This window comes from Silene latifolia, chromosome Y (genome assembly GCF_048544455.1).
Source record: "Silene latifolia isolate original U9 population chromosome Y, ASM4854445v1, whole genome shotgun sequence".
Classification (NCBI taxonomy): domain Eukaryota; kingdom Viridiplantae; phylum Streptophyta; class Magnoliopsida; order Caryophyllales; family Caryophyllaceae; genus Silene; species Silene latifolia.
In genome coordinates this window covers 23,826,054-23,839,862 of record NC_133538.1, presented here as the reverse complement: position 1 = coordinate 23,839,862, position 13,809 = coordinate 23,826,054, and positions in this window count along the sequence as shown.

The following is a 13,809-nucleotide window of genomic DNA, read 5'->3' as shown; positions in this document are numbered from 1 at the left end:
ATATTGTTCTATTTCTTTACCGCAATTCATATACGATATCATTTCGATTTTTGATTCAAATCTCCATTAAAACATTGTAACTAAAGACAAATTTGAATTTTCTTCTAAAAACCTCGTATTATCCATTGTAAGGATCTCTTGTGAAGAGTATAGATAAAAGTTATTCGTGATCAAAAGGGTTTTTGTTTCTTGACTAACATATCTAGTTACAATGAATTGTTTCTCATATGCTTAATTGAGTTAAGAACTTTGAAATGCTATATCATTTTGGTAACTAGATTTGTTGGAAATCAAAATTGACCAAAATACTGCAACCACTTCAATGAAAGTTTTAAGACTAAACGAACGAATGAAGAGTAGTCTTCCTGAAATTCAAATTTTGCTTCTCTAAGCAAAGACTCATTGAAATGAGTGGAAGCATTCTCTTAAACCGTTAAGAAAAGGATAAGGTTCTAAGAAGTAAAATTAGAATGGAATTGATACAAGGCAATGTTAAAAGTAAGGTTATTGAGAATAACAATACTAAACCTATCAATCCCGACAGATAAAGTTTCGATTGTCTTAAATGTTGGACACTAGAAAAGAAACTACCCCAAATTATTGAAGAATCAACAAGTTAGTTGTGGGACATCTAATGGGACCTTCTTCTTTAAATGTTTATTCAATTAACATAAGTTTTGCTAGTACTATTTCGTCAATATTACAAACCGATGGTGGTTTTCATCATTGTATGCGATACATAGGATGATTAGAATATGACGACTAGCATCAAATACTTAATTATGACTATTAAGTACATAAACTCTAAATAAGAATATGAACTTGTTAAGATACAAAAGAGGTTTCACTTTTGTGACCTATACACCATGATTTGACGTATGGCTAGCCCATTATCAAGGTGATTATATTGTAAACCAAACTAGAATGATACATCATGAAGATGATGCAAGACTCAAATTGGTAACCCAAGATTAAACCTTAGATTCTGGAATGATGAACGCAAAGAGTTATCGAGTACTCTTGAAACCATTAGATCTTATGGTATATGCATATCTTGTATTCAAAACAAGATGTCTCGTGCCCTTTTTTTGGTTGAAAAGGAGATCGAGGTTATAAATCATTGATCCAAAATAGGTTGATCATTTTCTTTTACCAACGATTTAAGTTGACGCTAATGTGTTTACTTAATAAGGTAAATAGAGAAATCCTTGAAGAAATTCAATGACTTCAAAGAATCGCGATTTAGTCGTGATGTGATTATCAAAGTGAAGACTTTGATATAAGCCAAAGGAAATGTGATATAGTATCACAAATTAATCTCTCTTAGCACGCATTATGGAATAATGTGTGGTTGGATAAAGAAATCAAACGCTATTCAATATGGTTTAGACTTCAATCAAGTTACTTTGAGTTACTTGATCCTCTTTGGGGTTTTATCATTTTGTTTAAATTATTTTTCCACTAAATCTAAAACGAATCATATGAGATATGAAATGGTAGGGTACCATGTTTGTAGGTTTTCAAAAGATACAAATGCTCATTTTTCCTTACTATAATCACGAGTACAACGGGATTGTGGCTCGTGAAGCTATCTTTCTAAAATACAAGTTTATTTCTAGAAGATAGAGTGGGAGAAATTATTCAAGAGCCACAAAGAATGTTATGTCGCAAGAAACTGGTCTTTCCTGGCTACATGAGACGTTTTGTGTAAAACGTTGTTTCTTCAAAACCTAGGAGGTTAAATTCATCACTTGTTGAAGATGATGAATCCATGTTACTTTTAAGAAAGTAAAAAGCTTACAACTTACAAAGAAATTGTTTGATTCAAGTTACTTCTGGAAAGTAATGAACATATGACTTACATGAGAGTGTTTAAGTCACAACTCAATACAAGGCTTAGAGCCATGAAAATCCGAAATTAATTCCAAGTGAACTGTTAGTTATCAAATAAGGAGTCTTATGTTGATAATATTCATGACTAGTTCAATCGAATTGAACATATTTGATTGATTCCATTTCCTTCCGCTGCCGAATCAATTAAATAGGAAATGATGTATAACACTTCATATACTTTGAGTATGATGAATTGTTTTAAATCGAATTTAAGTAATAGTTACCAAGTAAGCCATAAATATTACCCTTAAGTGCTTGAAGAAGCATTAAGGATGTAATGCAAAGTGTTTTTGAAGCAATTTTGTGTAAGGGTGTTACACAAATGACAATTGACAATTGAGATTGCGCATGGTTTCTGACAAAACCATAATCAAAACACATTAGGATGGTTAAGATACCATTGTGGCTATGTTATCTAAGAAATAGATTTTATAGAATCGTTCTAGGCAATAAAAAACAATGAGAAATATTTACAACGGAAATTGAGTACACTTGCAATCATGAGATGTGCAAGAAGGATGAGTCCCGCACACTGTGAAAGCAGTGCGAGCTATTCTAAGGCTAGAGGGCCTATGTCTTGATTGGATCTCGACACGTACTCAAAAAGTTTTGTAATGCAAATGTATACATTACAAAGGAAAACAAGTATGTATTAAGGTTGAGCAAGGTACAAGAAGTTGATAAAACCTACTAACCAAAGCCTTCTCATAGGCTTAACATGATGAGTCATGACATTTCAATTGAATTGAGATGAACAACTATATACAAGATCAAATTAGATTATAGAATATGGAATAATAATCAGGCATTGACTATTCATATGTGAAAATCGCATTTGTCGATCGAGTTCTATTTTAAAACTCTTTTATTATACTTTGTTACATCCAAACGGGTTGTATGACGATATTGAACCCCGTTAAAGTGAACCCGGATTAACATAGTATTCGCCCATAGTCACTTGTATGAGGTGACGTCTCGAAGTGACTAGAGTGTGATGTGATTGATTGCAAGTTCAGTGCCATACAGTCATGTGAGATGACTAGTCGATCACATAGGCAGACTGTTAGGAACACTTTGTCGGGCAGTGACCACTTATAGAGTTCTGGCAAATTTATATAGCCTGATCGTGGCGAGAGTTACTATAGTATTCTAATGAGTCGATTCTTTTGACTAAAGACTGTTCGCCTAAGATGGCACAGTTTCAGATTAGCTTTGATTTATGTTACTACAACCTTCGTAAATGGGGTTAAATGGGCATATTTTGGGTTATGATGCTTGTGGCTAGTCGAAGGGAATAGTGCGATAGGAATTGTCCACCCCCTTGTCAGGGTTAAAATAATATCTCAGGGCCACTCGAGGAGTAATGAAGTGGAAATGCGTGGCCACGCTCGGAAGGTTTCTATGGTAGAAAATTCCAGTCAATTAGTTATTCTCCAGATCGAGGAAACCACTCTCGATATGATCACTTGCAAGTACGACCCGAAAGACACCTTGCATTGAGTGGGGGATAGTAATAGGACAAGAGAATTGGTGACGCACACCTGTCGAGGACAAGTGGGATATTGTTGGAGTAAGTGTCCCCGCTAATAATGCGATCACAATTGTCGATCATATTGATCACATATTTAAATCTCATATCAAGAATACGAAAGGGATGATACATAAAATATATAGTCAACTGGTCCACACATATCGGTAATGATTGGCTGGCTAGAGTTTGACATTACTGTCGTGCGACGGTGGTGATCAGTTGATCCCTTGAGGTCACACCTAAAGGACGATTCCCTTAATTGAAAAAGGTTAATCAATTGTATGTCGATACAGATTAATTAATTCCTTAAAATTGAACAAATTATTATCATAAGAGAGAAAATGACATCTTATTATAATATGATTAAATAAGATTTTATTTAGTAATTTAAGAAGTTATATTACTAAAATTAATCAGTGTTTGCGAAACACGCGAGATGAGAATGATAAGTTAGTTATAATTATAAGATGATGTGAATTATACTAACTAATATTTAAATGACCATTTTAGGAGAAAGTAATTTTGAATTACTAGTCAATTTGTTAAATGTGATTTATTTAATTTGTAAATGATATTTAATTTGTTAAATATGCATTTTAAATTAAAACATGACATAAGACATGTCACATGTCACATGACATACAATTGTACAATTGACAAAAATAAAATGGACTCCATTTTACACATCAAAACCGAAATTGGTGGGCAAATTTTAGAAGTTTTGTCTTATTTATTTGTCTTATTCATTTGTCTATGACACTTGATAGTGACATGACTATGGACAAAGGCTTATACAATTTGTCTTGTGAAGACAAAAAGGAAAAAGAAAAATGGTCAATAACCACTTAATCCCACCGGTTTTTGGAGAGAAATATAGAGAGCTTTTTTCTCCATAATTCATTCTCTCATGTTTTTATGAAAACCCAACAACCTTCTCTCTCTTGTTCTTTATAAAATCAACTTTTATGAATCAAATTTCTACAAATCAAACACTAATAATACTAGTAGTAGTATATGAGTATTAGTAATCGATTTTAATATAAACCACATTACAAATATCTAGTACATGTTAGTTTGTGGGATTTTGGGATAGTCTTGGGTGCTACTTATTGGAGGGCTTCTATTTTGAAGTCATGGATGTTCATCCATTATTAGAAAGCTCAAGAACTAACAAGAAGGAGATCTTGTTGGTGCCCATAAAACCGAAATCATATAGTAAGAACAATGATTTCTTCTCTTATCTTATTTATGTTTGCATGCATAAGATCTAAATTAATTTTATGACTAAATTAATTGAAACATTTATGAATATGTCGAAATAATGAGACATAGTTTTCTAACACTTAATCTTTTGGTTAAAGATTTCATAACCTCTGATAAACAATGGGATGTTTGTAAATTATCCAATTTAGTAAGCAACGATATTGTCAATCAGATTACTAACATTCCACTGCTACATAATGATATTCCGGATACGCTCCTTTGGGGGTTATCCGTAGATGGAAAATTTTCTACAAAAACAACAACATGGTTAGCACAAGGTTTGTTCGATCAAAGTCTTGAAAAATGTGAATTTCACTGGATTTGGAAATTGAATATTCCTCCAAAGTTAAATTTTTTTTTTGGAAAGCCTGTATTGATGGCCTTCCAACGAAAGACAGGCTTCTTAAAAGTCATATTAATGTCCCACCTAATTGTGTTTTGTGCAACCATCATATTGAAAACAAAGATCATTTCTTTTACGAATGTCCTTTGATTGGTTCTGTTATTCAAGACATGAATATTAGTAGCTTTAACTTTTTCTTGTCGAATTATGATAATATTACAAGTCAAAGTTTTTTTATGAAACTCAATTATCTCAAAGACTTAATTCCAAAAGATGACTTCATTAAAATTATCTTTATTTGTATAGTTTTTTTATAAATGACATTATTTTTAACAATGTTCATTTCAATATCATCAAAATTATTATTTTATGTAATAATAGCATTAAGATGTGGAATGAGACTAGACATAAGGATCTCAACAACCCTGAAAAAGACAAGTCAACTAGAATCGATTCTAGTAAGGAAGAAATCTGGTGGGAGAAACTTAGAAACGATTTTCTAAAGCTAAATTTTGATGGTTCGAGAATAGAAGGCAATAAAGCTTCTTAGGATATTGTATAAGAGATAATAATGGAAAAGTCGTTTGGTTAGGAGCAAAAAAGTGTGGATCTAATTGTATTCTTGTTGCGGAAACTCTCGCTGTAAAAGAAGGTGTCTTAGCCGCTAAAGACTTAGGAATCTCCAAGTTAATTGTGGAGGGTGATAATTTATGTGTTATTAACTCACTCCGTAGTATTTGGCAAATTCCTTGGGAAATCTCTATTATTATCAAGGATGTGAAATTAGACCTTCATTTGTTCGATGAAGTGATAATAAACATTGCTTTCGTGAAGCCAACAAAGTTGCTGACTTCATGGCTTCTATTGGACATGAATGTCCAACTCTTCCGAGGTGGTTTGAAAGCCGGTGGCTTCAACTTACCTCACTCATTCGAAAGGATGAGATAGGTTGGTCCTACCCTATAGGATCAATCTAGTTTTCTTACCTTATAAAAAAAAATTACAATGAAAGTTTAGTAAGTCCATGTATGAGTTGCACAGTATATCCTTACACACACATATAAAAGTTTGTAAGGGATTTACTGTAGCTATGAATAGTGCTGAGTGAATGTGAGCCATTGATCTCTCCTCTTGCAATCCTCTCCATCCATTCTAACCTAACTTGCTTTCCTTCCCTACCTTTCAATTTCATCCTTTCATTTCATTCTGTTTTCCATCTTTTTGCTCAAAAACCCTCTTCTCACTTCGCCGCGCATCAATCGCAGCTTCATCTTCTTCAATTCCCATCACTTGTTGTTTATCATCTCATCTCTCTCACTCAAAATGATTTCTCAACTACCATCTTCATCAATCGCTAGGTTTGTTGATTTACACATTCATTCTTTTATTTTACTTTTTTAATGTGTTTTTTTCCCTTCTGATCTTATCTTATAAGCGATTCTGAATCTTCGTTGTCTAATTTGATTTTGGTTTTGGATTGTGCACTGCTAATTGTTAGAGTTTTCTTTCGGAACAGTCAGGCATGCTGGCTAACGTTTGTCTTATGGCGAAACTCAAAGGTAACACTATTTCTACCTCTTATTGCTGATAAACTTTCATGAAGTGTTGTTAATTCACACTATTTTATAATTTTTGATGGTTGTGGGGTTTGCCTTTAGAATGTCCTTTTGGTGATTGTCAATTTGGTCTATGTGTTTACCCCATATTTTCGGCTGTGAACTTCATTTTCCAGGTTTTAAGTTCATCTTTTACTCATGTACCGAATTCGATTGCTTAATTAGGGTTTTGATATGTTTTTGGTTTGCCTAATTAGGGTTTTTATGAGACATTATAGGAGAGTTTATACTTGATAAAATATAATGAGTCCATTTAAGCATCCAATAGGACGATTTTGTAATCATGTTTGTTTAGAATTTGGCTGATTGTCTTGACAAAGATTGACCCATTACTAACTTGGTCAGTGATAAGATGAACATACATGCATTATGCAGCTTGTAATAGCATTCGGAATGTGTAAAAGTCATTCTTCTAGCTGCTAGGACATCTCATGTGGCTATATCTTGGTAGATTTATTCAACTGTTTGTTTGTCTCACAAACTCGTATCGGACGATCTTAGTTGCATGTGAGACCGACCTATTAATTATAGAATTTGAAAAGGACTGTATCAGTACTTGGGTTGTTGTCACCTGTCTCACACATAAGACCCTCTCTTAAGTCACGCCCATTTGGTGTCAAAATGAATGGTAACCTAATCTATGATGGATGTCAGGGGATTTGCTTGATTTCTGAATATTAGAGATGGGAAAGGCGCACCTCCATTGCACTTGCCAGCCAGTCAAGGCCGACCAGATTGTGTTTATGTATTACTTGATCGTGGAGCTTTAATGTGTGCCTCGACAGGAGGATATGGGTAAATGGGTTAGCATTTTTTGGATCACATTATCAGACTACTATAAATTTGATAAGATTCATGCATTTGTGTTTTCTCAATTGACAAATTTATTTGTAGACATCCTGGGAGTACACCTCTTCATTTGGCTGCCCGATGAGGATGCCTTGATTGTATCCGTGAATTGATGGCATGGGGTGCGGACCGACTGCAAAGAGATGGATCTGGGTATGATATCTTATGGAATTGCCTGCTGGCTCTAATGATGTGAACTTCACAAGAATTATATGAGACAGTTTTATATGGAAGAATAACTCATAAATCATATAAGTAAATAAGGAGTTCAAAGTATTTAGGATTGGCTCAGTTGTGAGATAGTCTATACTAGACTCACCCTTTGTTAATTCATTTTGTTGTGTTCTTAGATTTGTATTTCGGACTCCAAAATACAAATTCCCTGCTTAGTTTTGTTGAAGATTTGATAAGATATACTCTGTAACACAGCCGACTTGCTCATGAATTGCATCTCTTTTTCCATAACCAGGGAAATACCATATGTGGTGGCAGTAAAGTACAAGCATGGAAGTTGTGCTGCATTATTAAACCCTTCATCAGCGGAGCTTCTTGTCTGGCCGTCGCCGTTAGAGTTTATCAGTGAGCTAAATCCTGAGGCCAAACTTCTACTTGAACGGGCACTAATTGAGGTCAATAGGGAGAGGGAAAAGACCATCTTGAAAGGATTAAACTGCTCAATTGAATCTCATTGCATTCACATGTCGGGCCAGTAGATGATAGTATGTCGGAGGTACCAAGCTACTTTTCTTTCTTTCAAGCCTCGGCAACAATTACCTTTTCTTACCTTGGTGAGCACTCATGTGAATATTGGTTGCAATCTTGATATTTGTCTGAATCGGTAAAGTTTCTTTTTGGACCGAGGATATTGATTATTTTATTAGATTCCATGTATAAATGTGTCAGTTCCCGCAGTAATTTCTTACGCCTCATTTTCCTCGTTCCGTTTGGCCTCAATTTGACCCCCACCTGGACTAATTTTGTATTTAAATTTCCCTAAATTTCTGCTTGTTTGTCTTTTGAGTTGCTTTCGGTTTCTATTTTTTTTTGGCTGGTGATATGCATTCATTATCTGCAGTTCATTCGGCCTTTACTACCCACAGCATTATGTTAGTTGTGTTAACAATACCGCCATTTGAAACTACATTGTTAATCAACAACTGGTTCTTTATTGTTTTTTTTGTTAACAACAATTGTTAACAATATTCGTGAGTATGCTCTCTTATTAATCAACAACAAATTTCTGAGGCGTCCTTGTTTTTTTTCCCTGAATTATTTAATTGATGGCATGTTCTTTATTGCTTTTCCTCGAATCCCATAAACTTATATAAGATGATCTCACATGCGAGACCAACGCTTTAACCCTATAATTAAATGAGCAATACAAAAGGATTTGGCCTTTAGGTTTGGTCTTTCATATGAGACCGTCTAATACATGACTCACCGCCCTCGAATTGCTGTGATTGATATAACTTCAGCTGAATGATATATTTTGAATTTTCTGGTGAATTTGTTAATCTTTTGTCGAACATTGTTGTAGCAAGTGCAGTGGGACATTTATCTTCCTGCATATTTCGAAGTCCCAAGTAGGCAGCCGGCAAAATACCTTGACAGCCAGCGATACCAGTACTCATGGAGGGTTTTCAGTTCCTCGACGTCCAGCTGAGAAAGTCTTTTCTCCACTGGTAATCCCTTCACCTTTATATCTGTTTTGACTAGCCGAGAGTTGTTTCTTTAATTTTTGTTTTATATATCTAATTTGTTTGTTTTTTGCAGGGTTAATCTCATCAACCACATACTGAAAAGCTCCTTGCGAGGGATTTACACGATTTTGACATGTCTATCGAGGTATATGCATTTACGCTGATTCACCAATTAATTTTAGATTGTCAATCCAAAATCAGCGAGTGAGAGAATGAGGGCGTAGATTGTTAGAATTTATCTTATGTTAGCTATGCATGGACTTATAGTTGTTTTAGAAGTTTGAGGCAAGATACAAGTTTTTTTAAGGGGTGAGTCGACTTTGTTGATACCAAGGCCATAGCTCCGAAACTAAACATGAGACTTATTTATGATCGATGGCGCATTCACTTCAGGAGTGTAGAAGCATATTGTGTATTGTGAGTTGTGTCCGACATAGGCTGATTCGCTAGGTTTCTTTCCGTTTGTTTGGAATATCATTGATCAGAAACATTGGGACACAATAGTTATTTTCTGCCAATGAACACTACTACTACGCCCATAAACTTTGTTATAGCGGGTTAAGGGGTTCCTGTTTACACTGCTCACCCTTTGTTGAAATATTTAGGTGTTTCAAACTGGATCTTCGATTGTTCTTTTGTTGAATTTTATATTGTCTTGGCACGATACCTTGGAACTTTGGAGAACTTCTGCGACAAGGAAGTTCGGGCTACAATTCAAAGTAAACTTTGGGTTATTTCTTGAGAATAATCCGAACTGTGACCGGCCTGCCCAAAATAATCCAAACTATAAATTATCCCATAAAAATCTGATTTATTCTATCATTTAACTTATATTGCCTTGTTGCTCTTAGTGACCGGTTGTCACCAGTATGTTTTACCTATTCTAAGTTACCTGCTTTGTCTTTCCCTTTCTTTATCTATATTCTTCATCTTCTTCCTTTGTTTATTATTCTTCATCTTTTTCCTTTTTTCTATCCCAAATTTTCTTCCTTCATTTCATTTTCCCTAACTGATAATCCTAATTAAAGCATCTAATAACAAATTCTACTCCAACATTAAATCTTTGCATTCCACTTTATTCGTGTTGTGTAATGTCAGATATTGTGGATTAGCTAGTCTCCCCAAACTTCTGATTCTATTTGTTTATTTTAATCTTAATTGCAGATGGCGATGATTGTGCTATTGCTGCTGATGATGGAAGCATTTTATTTATTTGATAAACTGGAAGGCATCGGGGGAGTAGGTGCTTTGCCAGTGTATTTTAATTAGATGGCAGGTAAATCATTTTATTATAATCTTACTGGTTTGATCTAAAAAGGGGTTTATCGGAAGGCACCAGGGGAGTATGTGCTTTGCCAGTTTATTAATCAGTGAGACACTTCATCAATTGATAACTGCCATTGGTGTGGTTTTCACTCTTGTGATTGTGCTTCAGCTTTTGAACAAAACATAACGTTAGCTAGAATACGCGATTGACTAGCTGCTCTTAGAAAGGGAACTATCTTACTGACTTGTTCCTTTCTACATGACCTTTTACTTAGTTGGAACTGTAGAATATCTGTTTAGGCGTGCTCGTCTTGGAGATGTGTTTCAGAAAATTTTACTCGGAATTTCAAGCTATTTGATTAATTTGGAGGTCTTGTTTCTTTAAGATTTGTAGTCTGTGAAAAATAATTCTATACCTGCTATAGGTTTATGTATATGCTTTGGGATTGTTGCTGAGATTACATGTACGAGGGCAAATCAACTTCTTCCAGGAATGCTTCTGAAGACTCTGGTAGAGCTTTTGAGTTTTGATAGTTCAAGTAAGTTATTTGTTTTCTCTTTTAGGTAGAATATTTGTGACAATTTTTACCTGAATAGTCGAGCACTTGCGGGATCTTGTTGCGCTTGCGTAGTAGCATATACTATTACCTAGATTGAGAGAGAGAGAGAGAGAGATGGATAATGGTTTAGTTCGGATTGGAAGGGATTAATACCCGATCATAGCCGTTGTCAGTATAGATTAAGGTTATAGGATAATAGAGGAGATAAAAAGTGAGCTGTTATTCTTCAGTTGGTGTTTGCTTATGGTCTTTCTTTTTGGAGATTAAAGGGGTTTAATTACTGGTATTTCGTGTTTATTTGATGTTCTTTTACCTTCTCTGTAGTTGTCCGCTCTTAAGACAGCAACATGGGATATGCTAATTACTTAAGGTCAGGTTTCACTGGGATCTATTTGTTGGGGTTTTATTTAGATTTGGTGGTTAGATGGGCAACTTAGGGACGGAAGTGTTGCTAAATTTGGAGTGTTTCATGGCCCATATATGCTGATAAAGTTGGCTCTTTTCAGTTTGTGGTATTCTAGCTTCTCGTTGTATCATAGATTCTTACTTTATAGGTGTAGCTAGGCCGGCTGCTTGTTCTGTTGACTGTTGTTTAATTGGTTAGTTTCATTAGTTGTGTTTTCAGTGTTGCTGGTGCTATGTGTCAGACGGTGTTTGTTTGGCAGTTGTCGGTGAGTTGTCCTACTTAGTTAGGGTTTTTCTTTAATGAGTTTCGTTGGTCTTTGTTGCGCGTCATTAGTGTATGGTTAGCATCTGACTATTCATATTTTTACACTCCGTATCTCCTCACTGTAACCTGTATTGTTTTCTTATTTAGAAGATTACTACTTGGGGCACAAGCCGCTTAACTGGTCGTTTTGGTTTTCATGGGTTTATTGAGTTATTTCCTCTAATATATAAAAGTCCATACTGTTATCGTGAGGCATTCGTTGCATCTGCCTTCAATAGAATGGTGTGCACTTGACCTTGTAATGACATCGTAAAGATCTGAACTATGTTTGATGGTGTCTACATGTATGATGGGTGGTTGTTTCTTAGTTTTGAGGTTAAAGAATCAAGGGAACTTAGGTGACTGAGTTGGGGGAAAGGTAGCTTCTTATGAATGGGCGGGAGGATAGATAATATGGAGTGCCCCTATGTCCGGGTTTAGGCAGGGGCTTTTATGGTCTTTGTTTTCATACGTATGCTGCATTTTACTCCCGCGTCAACCAATCGCTGTGATGGTAAGTCTTAATTTCATCTTGTTGGTACCAAATTTAACTGTGATTGATAGTGTGACGCAACCACTTCGGCACACGAGTAGTGGTTTGATTATGAACTCTTAGGTTCACCAACTTTTGTGTGTGTTGAACCGTATATGTAATTAATATGACCTAGCTGGTGTTATTGATAATTTATGTGTGAGACATTTGGATTTTTGAGGCATAGTGTTTCTTAAACAAGGAGTGACAACCATTTTACTGGCCAATTATTAGACTCGTCACAATCTCTAACATTTGTCGAGCATGTAATTTGGCATCTTTGTTTTGAGTACAGTTGGTTTGGATTTATATATACACCGTAATCATTGATAAGAGCCGGATCACTCCATACTTTGAAGAACCTTTGAGGGCACAGACAAGAAGCACTTGGAACCCACAGGAACGCGAATTAATAAGTACATATTAGTACGTATTTACACCGTAATCTCTAACCTTTGATGGTGCAGACAAGAAGCGCTTGGACTCGTCGCAGCATGATCTCACCTATTGCGCCATTAACATAGTCAATACTGGCATACCGCCTCAAAATGAGGCTACAATAATACCAAGATTTATATTACTCTGTTGTGCAGAAACTTGGGAACATATTTAATCCCATGATTCACATAACTCATTATTGCATTCAGACTTGCTCTAAGTTGGCATTTATAGTTCATGGCTGTTATATTGGTAATTATACTTGAGTTTCATAGTTTATTTTTTTACATGTGTGATATTCTTGTCGTTTGTGTTAGTATTTCCCTTTTGTGAACAATTTTTTTGACGAATGAGCATACAATGAAACTCTCGGTTTTCTGAGGTGCTAGATCTTTAAACATAATTTCTATGATACGATTCCTACAACGTGTTTCTGTGTTTTTGTGTTTCTGTGCAAGTGTGCATCATTTTTACATTTATATTATGAGCTTGTATTGCTTTGGCTTGGCTGAGCCTATTTTCATCCAGCTTTTTTCCTAGGTGTTTTCAAGTTTTACCAAAAGAGTTGGTATTTGACATCAGAAGAAACCGTAACATTGTGTGATAAAGGACTAAATGATTAGAAGCATGTTTTGTGTCTTATATGCCTTCATTGCCAAGTTGCCATTGATTCATCAAAATAGCGGTGGAAGACTCCATGATTTGACAATCAAGGTTTTCTAAATAACCATCTTTGTAAAGAGTGTAATTGGTAAGGCCCGAGAAAAAACTTTTCAACATGGGTTTCACAAGAACGGGATAAATAAATTATCTCAAGCGAGCAGAAGGATAACTTCCAGGTAACCAATTTCATGCAAATATTGATCTCTAATTCATAATACCCCCGTGTATACACTGATCTCTATCGAATTATGTCATGTTTTTTGTTGAATTCCAATATGATTATGTAATACTCCGTATTTATAAGTCTTGGGGTACTCTATCGAGTAGGCCTTACTCTGTCGAGTAAGGGTAAGTTGCGTTTTAGAAAAGTTTCTGACCTGTAGGGTACTCTATCAAGTAGCCTTAGGTACTCGATAGAGTAAGGGGGTACTCGATAGAGTAAGGGG